Source organism: Acanthopagrus latus, chromosome 7 (genome assembly GCF_904848185.1).
Source record: "Acanthopagrus latus isolate v.2019 chromosome 7, fAcaLat1.1, whole genome shotgun sequence".
Taxonomy (NCBI): Eukaryota; Metazoa; Chordata; class Actinopteri; order Spariformes; family Sparidae; genus Acanthopagrus; species Acanthopagrus latus.
Window position 1 is genome coordinate 27,007,475 of NC_051045.1, and position 12,955 is coordinate 27,020,429.

The following is a 12,955-nucleotide window of genomic DNA, read 5'->3' on the forward strand; positions in this document are numbered from 1 at the left end:
AGCTAGCAAGCGAGCTAGCAAGATTTGAAAGTGGCACCTCCTCTAAGTTCCAGGCCCCCCCCCCCCCCGGTCCCGTCAGTGCTCCATCCAAAGCCACGCCTCAAACAAACTTGAACACGCATCTGGCAGTAGTGACAGGAACGGCAGCTCTTTTCACTATACTGAATCTCTAGAATCCGTTCATTAAAATGATTCATTCACAAGATTCGTTCACCGAATCGTTCAGTGCTTTCCAACTCCCTGAACTGATAAGCAACGATCCGTCATTCAGTTCATGATTCAAGGATTCAAGGATGTAAGGATTCAAAGGATTTATTTGTAACATACTCATACAGGATGTGCAGTGAAATGTTTTTGTGACATGTACTGTACTTCTGTGCTTAATTTGAGTAAAAAATAAAAATATAATGCAGTGCAAGTAGAATACAATAGAATATAATAAATACAATACAATAAAAACCTTTTTTTTATGTATTTATTTTTTTTGTTCAGAGTGCAGAGTACAGGGCTCTGATTGCTGCAGGGAAAAAACTGTTCCTCATCCTCTCTGTGCGTGTTTTATGACAGTGCAGGTGTGATGTGGATCCTTGATAATCCTTCTGGCACTGTTGGTACAGCGTTTGGTGTATAAGTCATGCAGAAGGGGAAGTGTGGTACCCATGGTCCGCTCAGCAGTCCTCACCACCCTCTGCAGGGCTCGTCAGTCCCCACAGGAGCTGTTACCGTACCAGACAGATATGGCTCCAGTCAGTATACTCTGTACAGCAGCAGAGTAGAAGGAAATCAGGATCCGTTGAAAGACCTTGAATCTGCTGAGCTATCTAAGGTGATTCAGCCCTCAGGTTCACGTTCACTTACTGAGGGACGGTGCATTCACGGACTATAGCACACAATCATTCACGTGAGATGCAGCGCTGCTTTGAGTGGTATACATCTACTAAAATTATTACACAATTATTGAAAGTGTCCTCTGTGCACAGTAAAATCACTTAACAAGATGGTACACGGATGTTAGCAACACAGCGCTAATTTTAGCAGTATGGTTACTGAACATGAATCAACTCCTCTGCCCTGAGTGAGTGAGTGACACAGTGCCACTGTCAGCACAGTATGTGAACGAGAATGTGTGCAGTAAGTTTGTCATGAACAAATCACAGCATGAACGTGAATCACAGTTCCCTGAGTGAGGCGGCAGTTCCACTTCCGGCCGGCATGATCGCGGCTGAGCTCAACTGAACTGAGAAAGGAAGTGATTCCGTTCACTTAAAAGATTTGTTCGCTCGAACGACATGTTCGGGACCGACACAACACTATCAGGCAGTGGGATGACGCATCAATTTAGCTGAATTTAGCATGGAGCAGACAGGAAGTATAGCGCCGAAATAACAAATAGCATCTGGTTACTTTTCAAAATAAAACACTCCGTGGTGACACCAGCACACGTCGTGAGGCCAGCTATCTACCCTACTGCGCCACAGCGGACCCGTATCCAGTGGAAACTGGGACGACTCATTAGTTATTCTCATGGCTAAAAACAACACACAAAGAAGCTAACGTTAGAATTGGGCTAATACGAGCTATAAACGTAGCAAAGTTGGCAAACCTTACATATTTCATGAAAATAACAAATCCCCCCGAGACAAAACAAAGCATTACCTGTCCAACAGAACGAGAGCAACCTCTGCAATTTATCCAGAGCCTATTTTGTCGCAGCCATTTCTGCCTCAGGGTTTCTTTTCCTTTTTTTAGCGGGGTGAGCTATTACAAGTAACAGTCTTCTCCTGCAGAGGAGTGTGCTGAATATTTTTGGCATCAGTGAAACGTAACTTGTGCATGCGCGGAGGAAGGAGGGACAGAGGGGAGCGCAGGTAGAACGAGACATGAAGGCATCTGACCAATCCGTGCTATTTGGGCCAAAAAGCACGGATTGGATTGGCTTTTTCTCAGTCCTGCAGCTGCCACAGAGGTCTGATTATTTTCGACCCTTTATCTGAATACATTATGTATTGAATACTCTCAGGATAGCAGGACCATTTCACCCAGTAGGGGAGAGTGGGGTAAGATGAGCCAATTTTTACTTATGTTGTCCTAGAGGTAAGGAAAAATGACACAGAAATAGAATGAAAACATATACCTTTATTTCAGGATGTCTGCTATCAAATGAAATTTAAAAAATGCATCTCTGACAAAGCTGCCCAAAATAATGGCTTCTCAAAAAAAAGTGCTCTTGTGGCTCAACTTGCCCCAGGTCAGGGGTAAGTTGCACCAAGTCAGTGGGTAAGTTGAGACATCTGGGGGTAAACTGACCATCCGAGTTTTAACATGTACACCTGAGCATATTGTGCTAACAAACCGTTGTAACAGTTTTAAACTTGTGAGAACAAACCACCAGTTAGTTTCAAAACCATTTAACCATTCAATCAAAACAACTATTCGATATTCCAACTGTCAAGGTTGCAGGGGAATATGAACTGTTGCTCCCTCCTTGCAGTTCCTCCTGCCTTTTGAGGTTGACCTAGCTTCTTCAGCACATCACTCCGTGGGAAAGATGCCTCATCCATTTCCTTGAATGCAAAGGTGGGTTTCTCAGTGCCAGTGATCCCTCGGATTCTTCTGAGAAATCTGGCACTCACTTCGTCGCCCGCAAGGCTGTCAACCAAGCCAATGTAATGGTGGCTCCTGCATTTGGATGCAAATTTTACGATGACAAAGTCACCAACTACCAGATCTGAGACATCTGGTTCACTTCTTTCATCACTGGAGCTCTCATGCTCAGAAGTGTCATCAAATGGGATGGCAGCATCACTCTCATTGGAGCTGCTTTCCACTGCCATTTTTCTCTGAGTTTGTTTCCTTCAGCCTTCCTTGCTCTCTTCAGTGTCTTATGGTGGGCTAAGTTGAACCAATGGCTCAATTTACCCCATGGCCTTTGGCTCACTTTGCCCCATAGCCACCATTTTGGAAAGAACGGGCTAGCTTAGAAATTCAGGCTAATCTTCATGATTTTATACGTCAGCAAATCACCAATGTGTATAATGTATAATTTTAGACCTGGATAAATTTGCTTTGACATGACAGTTATTTTACCTCGTATCCAGAAAATTTACTTTGACAAGCAAAAAACAGTTTTTTGTGTAAAAAAATACTTACCACTTCTCCCATGTGCTTCTATTCATCACAGCAAGATGGAAATGATGGGTGCTTCCTGAATTTAAGGTCACATGACAAAACATGTGCACTGTTGCCTAGATACAAGGGGTGGGTCAACTTACCCACTGGCTCATCTTACCTCACTCTCCCTATAACAAAATAGGTTTCTGAACAACATTACAGACTAGGTTTAACAGGAGCATGAATTTTGTGCCATTCCATGAGGATGTTGTTTAGATATTCAGCTTTTTTCCTAACTCATCAAATACAGCAGCCTGATCAGCAGCCCTACACTTTTAGGTGCAACACTGGTGTAAGCCCTCTATTGTCTCTTCTTGAAACACCCCTCTAGCATGGAAAGTTCCCAAGATTTTTTTTGGTCTTTATCTAATAGGATAGCTTAGGATAGTTGTGAGCAGCCACACAACATTTTCCTGTCGCCAGAACAACCACGCCCTCCATGTCTAAAAGCTGCGTGTTGCACTGTTTCCATCAAACAATGAAAATCCCAGTGTTCACAGGTAACATAATAAGGTCACTGAGTTAATGTCACGTGTACAAATTGTGCCTCGATCGACTGACGTGAAAAAAGAGCCTCTGTAAAATTAGAACCAAAAATATATTTGCAAAGAAGGCCTGGGCATAAAACACCTGCTTTTAGAATGAAGTTTGGTTTATCAGTCTGTCCACTGAACAGACCACCAGGAGCAGAGGGTATTTTATACATAAATTGAGACCTACTTTCTAATAATGAATCTTGTAAAACAGCAAGTAATGTTGAAAGTGGAGCGAAAGATGACTTCTTGTCACCTCCTTCCAGCCACGAGTAAAGGGTCATGTAGTTAAGAACAAACAGCTCTCAGAACAGAGACAGTGGTTCCACTTTACTACAACAATATAATTAGTTCACAGCAACATCACATTGGACAGATTATAAAACAGCAAATGATTCAATGACAGAAAGGATGATAGATGGGGCGCCGCATAGCTCAGTCGGTAGCGCGCGCGACCCATGTGCCGAGGCTCTGCAACGGACCCGGGTTCGACTCCCGGCCCGGGTCCCTTTGCTCCCCATCTCTTACCCTGTTTCCTGTCCAACTCTTCAAGCTGTACTATCAAATAAAGCCAGAAAGGCCAAAAAATACTTAAAAAAAAAAAAAAAAAGAAAGGATGATAGATGACAGAAATATTACCTGGACATTTAATGAGGTAGGTGTTTATGTCAGGTACATTGACTTAACCCTAATGGCGATAGGGACTTAAAGCTGTAGTCTGTAACTATTTTTGATATATTTGGTAAAATTGTCTTCCTGATCTGACAGTAGAATAAGATACAGGTCAGCTGTGTAAAAATCCACTGTCTGTGGCTCCCCGTAAAGGCCCGAATTTGATTTGCAAGATTCCACCACTCCAACACAACCAATCAGAGCCAAAGCGAGTTCAAGCAATGGTGGAGAACAGACAACAACAACAGAACTGAAAAATGCCCCACCATTGCCCATGTCAGAGAGAGTAAATAAGAATACTGATAAAGAAAAGCAGCATAGGGCCACAGGTTGGATTCAAACCATGGGCTGCTTAGGTGAGGACAAAACCTCTGTACATGGCCCATGTTCTCACCACTGAGCATCAGGGCGAGGCAGAACTCTTAATGTGCAAAACTGACTCTAGAGGTCGAGAGTACTTTGTAGTTTAAAGTCACTAACTAAACTGAAGTGAACTTTAGGCCTGATTCCCAAAAAACTCTGTCACCTTCAGGCCTTTAAACAGACGAAATTAATAATCTTTGTTGTGTAATCTGAGGTAATGTGCTAATAACAGAAACCAGTCACTCATCATGTTAGCAATCTCTTTCCATGTGGGAGTCTCTACTCTCAAAAGAATTAATGGTAAAAAAAAGTTTGACTGTGTAATATAAACAAGCACTGAAACAGAAAAGGGTTCACTGTACTGTGCAAGCAACCAGATGGCCTGTGAGACGCTGATGTTTAGTTACCATGAATATAGTTGGTATTGACTGACCCCTTTCTCTGTACATGCAATGTGTCCTACCCTGTCAGTGTTTGCACAGGAAGAGAGAGACAGAGAGAGAGAGAGACAGAGAGAAAGAGAGAGAGAGAGAGAGAGAGAGAGAGAGAGAGAGAGAGAGAGAGAGAGAATATGTGTGTGAATGTGATGGTGAAGATAAAAAAGCTTTAAATTGTCAGAACACATTACATTTCTATTGAACAGGTGTGAAATGCTATGGACTTCAATCACACTTTTTATTTACATATGTTTTTTTGCATGAAGAAATATTTTCAATTTGGGAGAGTAAAACAATATCACACAGAATTCTTTTGTGTATTCTATAAACAAAAATGAAATATTAACTTGTACATTCTTCAGCTGGAGAGCAACCAAAGGAAGAATGATAATATGAGCCTTTTGCCACAGCAGACATTACCCTGTTCTGTTGAGGTGTTTAGGTATTCACCTGCCAGACCGACACATGCCTACATGCAATGCTTGAACGTAGTGCTGGGCGGCCTACCGGTTCACACCGAATACTGGTGTATATTTTCGTTATGATATCAATTTTTAATATACCGCCATGCTGGTGTATTTCATTACACAACGTTCAGAAGGCTATGCTGCGCTGTGCAACACTGTTTCAAACCGGACCCTTTTCAATGTTGTGCTTCTAAACAGGCATGGTGCGACTGTGAGGCATGGTGAGGGTAAAGAGTAGTGCTCTGGTGTTATGTTATGGTGAAGATGGCTAGAATTGACATTGGAGTTCATGACTTCATCTGTGGACGTCAGGATGAGCAACTGGAAAGCCACTGAGGTCCGGGAGATGCTAGCTCTCCTCGGTCTCTGTCGCTGTCAGCTTATTGTTGTAGCTGCAAGATTCTAACGGTACTTTCAAATTAAAAGCCCCCTGCTAGGAATCCAGATCTAAATTCCAATGGGGTGCAAAGTAAAGCTCTTATTTTGAAGACAAATTCGACCTGCTTCCTGTTAGCTGTCTGTTGCTTGAGGCAGCTAACGCGAGGTGCTCCGCTGCACGCTTCCTTTAGTCAATAGTTTGACTGAGGAGGCGAGAAAATGGGCCATGGATCTGTAATTAAGCAAATCTATCAAGTGTCACCACATTTTTTCCAATGCATATGTTGTATGTCACTGTTCATGCCCAATTTCGTGCTTCATGTCACATCACATGTTTATTCCTAGCCCAGTGGCGGCTATTTGAGAAAGAAGGAATATTAAACCTCCGTTTTAGAAAGACACTCTTTTGCGAAAACACACATGTATTGCATCGTTTTGGCTGACCGTCCATACTGATCCTGAAAACACAGGGCCTGAAAACGCACTTTTTGGAAAACGGGACTCAGGGTGGAGAAATCCGAAAACGCAGCCCTCCCCTTCTCATGTGGATGGCAAATCTGCATACTTTACGAAATGATGACGCTATTGCCCCACCCCTAAAACTCTAGCCTCCGCCTTCTGAACCCTGTGATGTCTTATTATGACAACAACAACAACAATGGTGGACCATGTGGGTGCAAATATTCTTGAAATGCTGCCGAGGAAGACAGAGAAAAAAAAGATTGTTTTCGCCCATGTGGACAGGGCCTCAGACACTCTCCTTGGCTTTGATTGGTTGTGTTGATTCGGCAGGGGTGGACTCTTGCAAATCAAATTACAGCCACTGGGTAGAGCCACAGACAGTGGATTTTTACACAGCTGACCTGTTTCTAATTCTACTGTAAAATCATATTGACAATTTTAGCAAATAGTTACAGACAACAACTTTAATATTGCCAAGGGCTATAATATAATTTGTTCAAAAATGTATTTTGAAACTGAGACAGTGCTTACAGTTGATGGGATACACTCTGCACCCAGAAGTCTGGTGAAAAATGTTGCTGCAGGAAATTATAAATTGAGGACAGCAGCCTCCAGACACATTCTGTCATCTAAATATTACAAATACATGAATGCCCATCTTTCAGTCACTTGAGGATAATAAATACTTCACCTAATGCTACTCTATAAGTATCAGTGTACATGTTTATTTTACTCAAAAATATGATTTAAGAATGAGGAAGAAAATGTATCCTTATTGATTCACACAAAATAGCATAACCTTCTCTGACATTTAAACATTTATGTGACATTTAATTTAAACAGAGTGATTCAGTACTCTAAAATGAAGAGTAGTTGATCTGTCATGCAACAGGAAAGTTTATAATGGAAATGCAATATCAATTGTAAAGAAACACAAACCTTATGTGATAACCACAGTAACCTTCAACATGGCTGTGATCAATGTGTGGCCTTCTCACTGCCTCTCTATCTTTGATGTCTTGTCACAGAAAATCATGTTCATTTTGATCCAAGGGTATGAGGACTTTCTCAGTTTCTATGGCAACCCCCGGAAGAAGTTTCATTTCCCTTAGTGTCCCTGAACACACCTAAACATGGGACTGAATGGATAGTGAGAAGTGAAAGTGGAGCTTAATGGTTAACAGGTGTGTGTTTATACTGTGTGTGTGTGTGTGTGTGTGTGTGTGTGTGTGTGTGTGTGTGTGTGTGTGTGTGTGGCTTTAACAGAGGGGTCATGTAAGCATATTGGCCTCATTTGAGAGAACAACTTATGTTTACTATCCCAGTGAAGTGATAATCATCCTCAACGCTCAACTCTTTTCAACTCTATTCTCCATCTTCTCAATTGCTTTGGCAGCACAGAAGTTCATTTGTCTCAGGTTTATAGGTAGTGGTGTGTGTGTTTGTGTGTGTGTGTGTGCGCGCACCCGTGTGTGTCTGTATGTCTGTACGTGACATAGCACATTTGACATGTACGTCACTGCCTCTATGTTGTTGGGTATTTCTGTCACCTGAATGCACTGAGAACACAATTTTCTGTCACTTTCATTTGCCACCTCTGTAAGTTTTACAAAACCCTCTTCTTGAATCTTTCAATGTGAATACTTTGTGTCCACAGACTGATGAAGGGTGCACACAAAGGATGGTTGACAGAGGCTTTGAAATAGAAAAACCTTTTGATGTTTCCTGTGATGTCATACCCACAGTGAAAAGGGTAATCATGGACAATAATAAAAGGGCAGTTCTTTTTATTTCTTCAATATGTCAAAAGACTGAAATAACTGACCCAGGGTAATTGGACCCAAGACTGACCAACTGATCTTTCAACAAGCCCAGACCTCCTTAGTTACTCTTGCTACCTCTATCAGACCTGCTTATTTTGCACAGCACATGTGATGTTTACAGTGGCATGGGTGAAAATGTACCATTAAATTCCCACTAACTGTTCAAACATTGTGTCCTGTATCTCAGACAGGGGTGGTACAAAGTTTGCTTCACTTTTCTAAACAGTGCCAGTGGGTTGAAAACACTGTCTCCAGATCATTTGTTTTTACATTTAATAATTTTTGTATCACCCATCAATGAGCTGATTGCAATGGAAAGTGGAAAATGAGACCTTACCCGTCTCTCTCAGAGGTGGACTACTTATTGAAGCTGTTTAATGCAGCTAGAATGTGGATTTCTTTGTGAGGGACCCAGGCCGGATTTTAAGTGAAAGACCAAAGGATGTGACTTCATGCACATTCTCATGAGCTTCATCTCAGTGCCTCTTTCTTCTCTGCTAAACAGCGGTAGAGCAAAAGTAGCTAACAGTTACCAGTTTGGTTTAGAAATGTGCAGGGGTGGAAAGTAACGAGCTACATTTATTCTCCTTATTGTAACTGAGTGTTTTTCTGTGTACTATTTTGAGTAATTTTACTTTTACTTAACTACACATTGTTGGAAGTAATTTACTTCATTACATTTGAAATAGCTTCTGTTACAAAAAAATAAATAAATAAATAAATATATAAATATAAATATAAATATAAATATAAATACATATATATATATATATATATATATATATATATATATATATATATATATATATATATATATATATATATATATATATGAACTTGCACAGAGTCTGTGTACCATTAACTGTTGTATGTCACTGTTCATGCCCAATTTCGTGCTTCATGTCACATCACATGTTTATTCCTAGCCCAGTGGCGGCTTTTTGGGAAAGAAGGAATATTAAACCTCCCTTTTAGAAGGACAGAGCGGCAGAGTGCAGCCTTTACCTAAATCTATCTAAAGGCAGCTAGTAATTCCTCTCTCAACCAGTAGAAAATGCTGTGACGACCTGATTATGCATGAAAAAAAAAAATATCATCATATACCATGAAACTGTTAGAATACCATGATATACATTTTTGGTCAAACCGCCCAGCACCACTTGAACGTATCTGATCCAGTTTTGGCTATTAAAAAAATCTTCTAGTGTTGTTCTAATATTGGGTCTCTTTAAAATGAAATTAAAGCGCATTGTCTAGACCTGCTCTATGTGTAAAGTGCCATGAGATGACTGTTGTTGTGATTTGGTGCTATATAAATAAAGATTGATTGATTGATTGATTGATTGATTGATTGATTGATTGATTGATTGATATATTGGTGAATGTTTTTCAATCAGTAATCTTATATGCAGGATAAAACCAGGTGATCTGGGAATACATTTAAAGTCTGCCCGTGACCCATCCATGATATAGTCCAGCCTTTCTCAAACTTTTTTCAGCCAGGGCACCTTTCAAAAGTGCATAAAATCTCAAGGCACCCCAGTGTAAAATATGATTAAAAACGACACTGCATAGCCTAAACGTAAATGCAAACGTCCTGTTTATTTAGACAGGACAGTAATGAACAGAGCATAATACAACTGTAAATATTAATAATAACAACTTCATAGCAACTTTATAGCACCTTTAAAAACACAGGTTTACAAAGTGCTTCACAAAACAATAAAGCAGAGACACAAATGCCATAAAACCATAAGAGGTGGACCGCCCAAGCTATACAGCAACACAGGCAATACAAGAACCCAACAAATTGAGAGCAGGAGAACTCAAATGAAGTGCAGAGATAGCAGGAATGTTTTTCCATCATAGTGCTTGTTTCCATCCGTGCTATACGCGCACGCACACACACCCACACACACACACACACACACACACACACACACACACACACGCAAACAATAATCCGCAATGAGAGAGGGAGAGAGAGGTCCACATTCGCGCAGCAGCGCGCATACGCACACAAATAAGCCGCAATTGAGAGAGAGAGGGGAGAGGGGGGGGGGGGGTGTGACTCACAATCAATGAGAGACGTGAGCCTGGTGCGACGCACACAACCGGCCTATCCTGGCAGGGATGGATGAGAGGCAGACACGGAGCTCCTGGTCCACAGTCCTCAGTCGCTCCCTGTACTTGTTCTTGATGTATGTCAGGCTTGAAAAGCTCAGTTCGCACAGATAAGTTGTGGAGAAGGGAAGCAAAATAGCAACAGCGCTACTGGAAGCCACTGGATACTCTTTTTCCACTGATATCCAAAACCTGTCCAATTCCATGTCACCAAATCTCATTTTCAATGTGCGGTCTTCCCTGATCTCCATCAGTTGCTCCTGTGTTGGCAGTGGCCAGTCCGTTGCGCTCTCCAGTGCGCGTGAACTCCATGGATCACGGACCCAGTCAAACTGTGCATAACACTCCGATGGAAAATAATGATTAAATCGCTCGTCAAGAGATTTCAGATGCTGGGCTATGAGGTCAGAAAGCGTGCTGCTGTTTACATGCACATTGCACAGGGGAAACATATCCAGCCTGCCTTGTTCCACAAAGGAACGCCAGAGTGTGAGCTTAGATCTGAAGCCACGCAGTTTGTCAGACGAGGAGAGGAGGTTTTCTTCTTTGCCTTGCATTTTAATGTTCAGCTCATTGAGGTGCTTGAAGATGTCAGCCAAATACGCGAGTTTTACGCACCATTGCTCATCTGCGAGCAGCTCTGCATATGCAGATTTCTCTTCTGTCAAGAAGACTCTGAGTTCTTCTCTTAACTCGTACAATCGGCCCAAAACCTTCCCCCGTGACAGCCAGCGGACTGCCGTGTGTAGCAACAAGCTCTGATGCTCTGCCCCCATTTCCTCGCACAGAATCGAAAACAGGCGGCTCTTTAACGGGCGCGCTTTTATGAAATTAACAATGTCCACTGCTCTGTCAAGTACGTCCGAAAGTTCTTTTGGGAGCGTCTTTGCAGCAAGTGCCTCTCTGTGAAGGAAGCAGTGGGTTGTGCGGATGGCAGGGTTTTGCTGTTTGGCCCTGCTAATGAAACCTTTGGCACAGCCCGTCATAGCAGCCGCACCATCCGTACAGATACTAATACAGTTATTCCAACTCAATCCTCCCTTTTCAAGATACTCAGTTGTCACACGATAAATTTCTTCTCCTGTCGTTTTGTTTGGCAGCGGTTTGCAGAATAAAAAATTCTCTCTAATACGGTCCCCATCCACAAACCGAACATTTGCCAAGAGCTGAGCGTGCCCACTCACGTCTGTTGACTCATCAAGTTGTAAAGAAAAATGTCCACTTGTCTTGATTTTCCCCAAAACGGCAGCTTCAATATCCACAGACATGTCATTGATTCGCCTCCCTATTGTACAATCCGACAGCGGGACCTTTGAAATTTCTTTTGCAGCTTGAGGCCCTAGCATTTTGTTTACTATTGCTGTACATGCTGGCATAATTACAGTCTCTGCAATAGTGTGGGGCGTCTTTGTTTTAGCTACTATTTCAGCTACGAGGTAGCTAGCTTCCAGTGCCTTCTCCGAGACTTTTGCAGATTTAATCATCATTTGTTCTTGACGGCTGTGTTGACTTTTCATTCGAACAAAATATTCAGCATCCTTGTCAGCAAGTGATGGATGATTAGTGGTCAGGTGTCTTTTAAGTTTGCTCGGAACCATCCCTTGGTTTGACAGTTTCATCCCACATATTAGACACAAAGGGAGAGGGCATGCTTCATCCCCAGTACTGATGAAGCCAAGTTTGAGGTAATTGTCGTTGTATGTTCTCTTTTTAGCCTTATCTACCTTTGCGACCTTTGGTGCAGACTCAGAGCTGGTGGACGAAGGCTCGCATGAAGTAGTAGGCTGAGGCTCCATTTCACAGTCAATCATGTCTGGTTCTTGTGGGGCTTTTCTTTTTAAAAAACGATCCATGGTGCTTGTTCCTTGCTCTTTGTGAAATGTATTTTCGCGGTTAAATTATAAAACAATGTGCTGTGTGCTGCGCTATCACGCTGACACCGGTGGGGACGTCACGTTACGTGAGACAGATTTTTATGGTTCATTTTATATATTGTTTATCTAAAATGACTTTACAATTTTATTAATCCATTCATATGTAAGAAAGAATGTATTTATGTATTCAAATATATTCATATATGTCATATGAAATTTGATTTTTTTTTTTTTTTTTAAGAATTTTTTTTTTTTTTTTTTAAATACAGAATACGTAATTTTTTGGCGGCACCCCTGACACAGTCACGGGGCACCCCAGGGTGCCGCGGCACCCACTTTGAGAAAGGCTGATATAGTCTACTCTTTCTACATGAAACTTGTTTTTTGCTCACAGATGTAATACTCTGATAAATATCAGTTGTATTTATTTGGATTTGTCTCCTGGGAAGTTAAAATTTGCATAAATAATACTTTGAGACAAACAAGAGGCTAAAATGTATAAATGATTTTTGTTTCAGATGTTGATTTTGAAATATGATTTCACGTTGTCTGAATGCATTTAAGAACTTAACGTTAAAGTTAAAGGTCATTCTCATCACTAGTGAAAGTTCATGAACTTTGAGAGTTTTTGCACTTCCGGGTTCCCGGGAA

General features: G+C 41.5%; 1 long non-coding RNA gene across 1 annotated transcript; it reads right to left on the minus strand.

The window, feature by feature from the left end:
- Positions 1-460: 460 nt before the first annotated feature.
- On the minus strand, positions 461-7,545 carry LOC119023342. The gene is made up of 2 exons (XR_005076241.1): positions 7,423-7,545; positions 461-757 (listed from the first exon to the last, which is right to left on the minus strand). It is a non-coding gene; the product is annotated as an uncharacterized LOC119023342 (long non-coding RNA).
- Between the last annotated feature and the right edge of the window lie 5,410 nt (positions 7,546-12,955).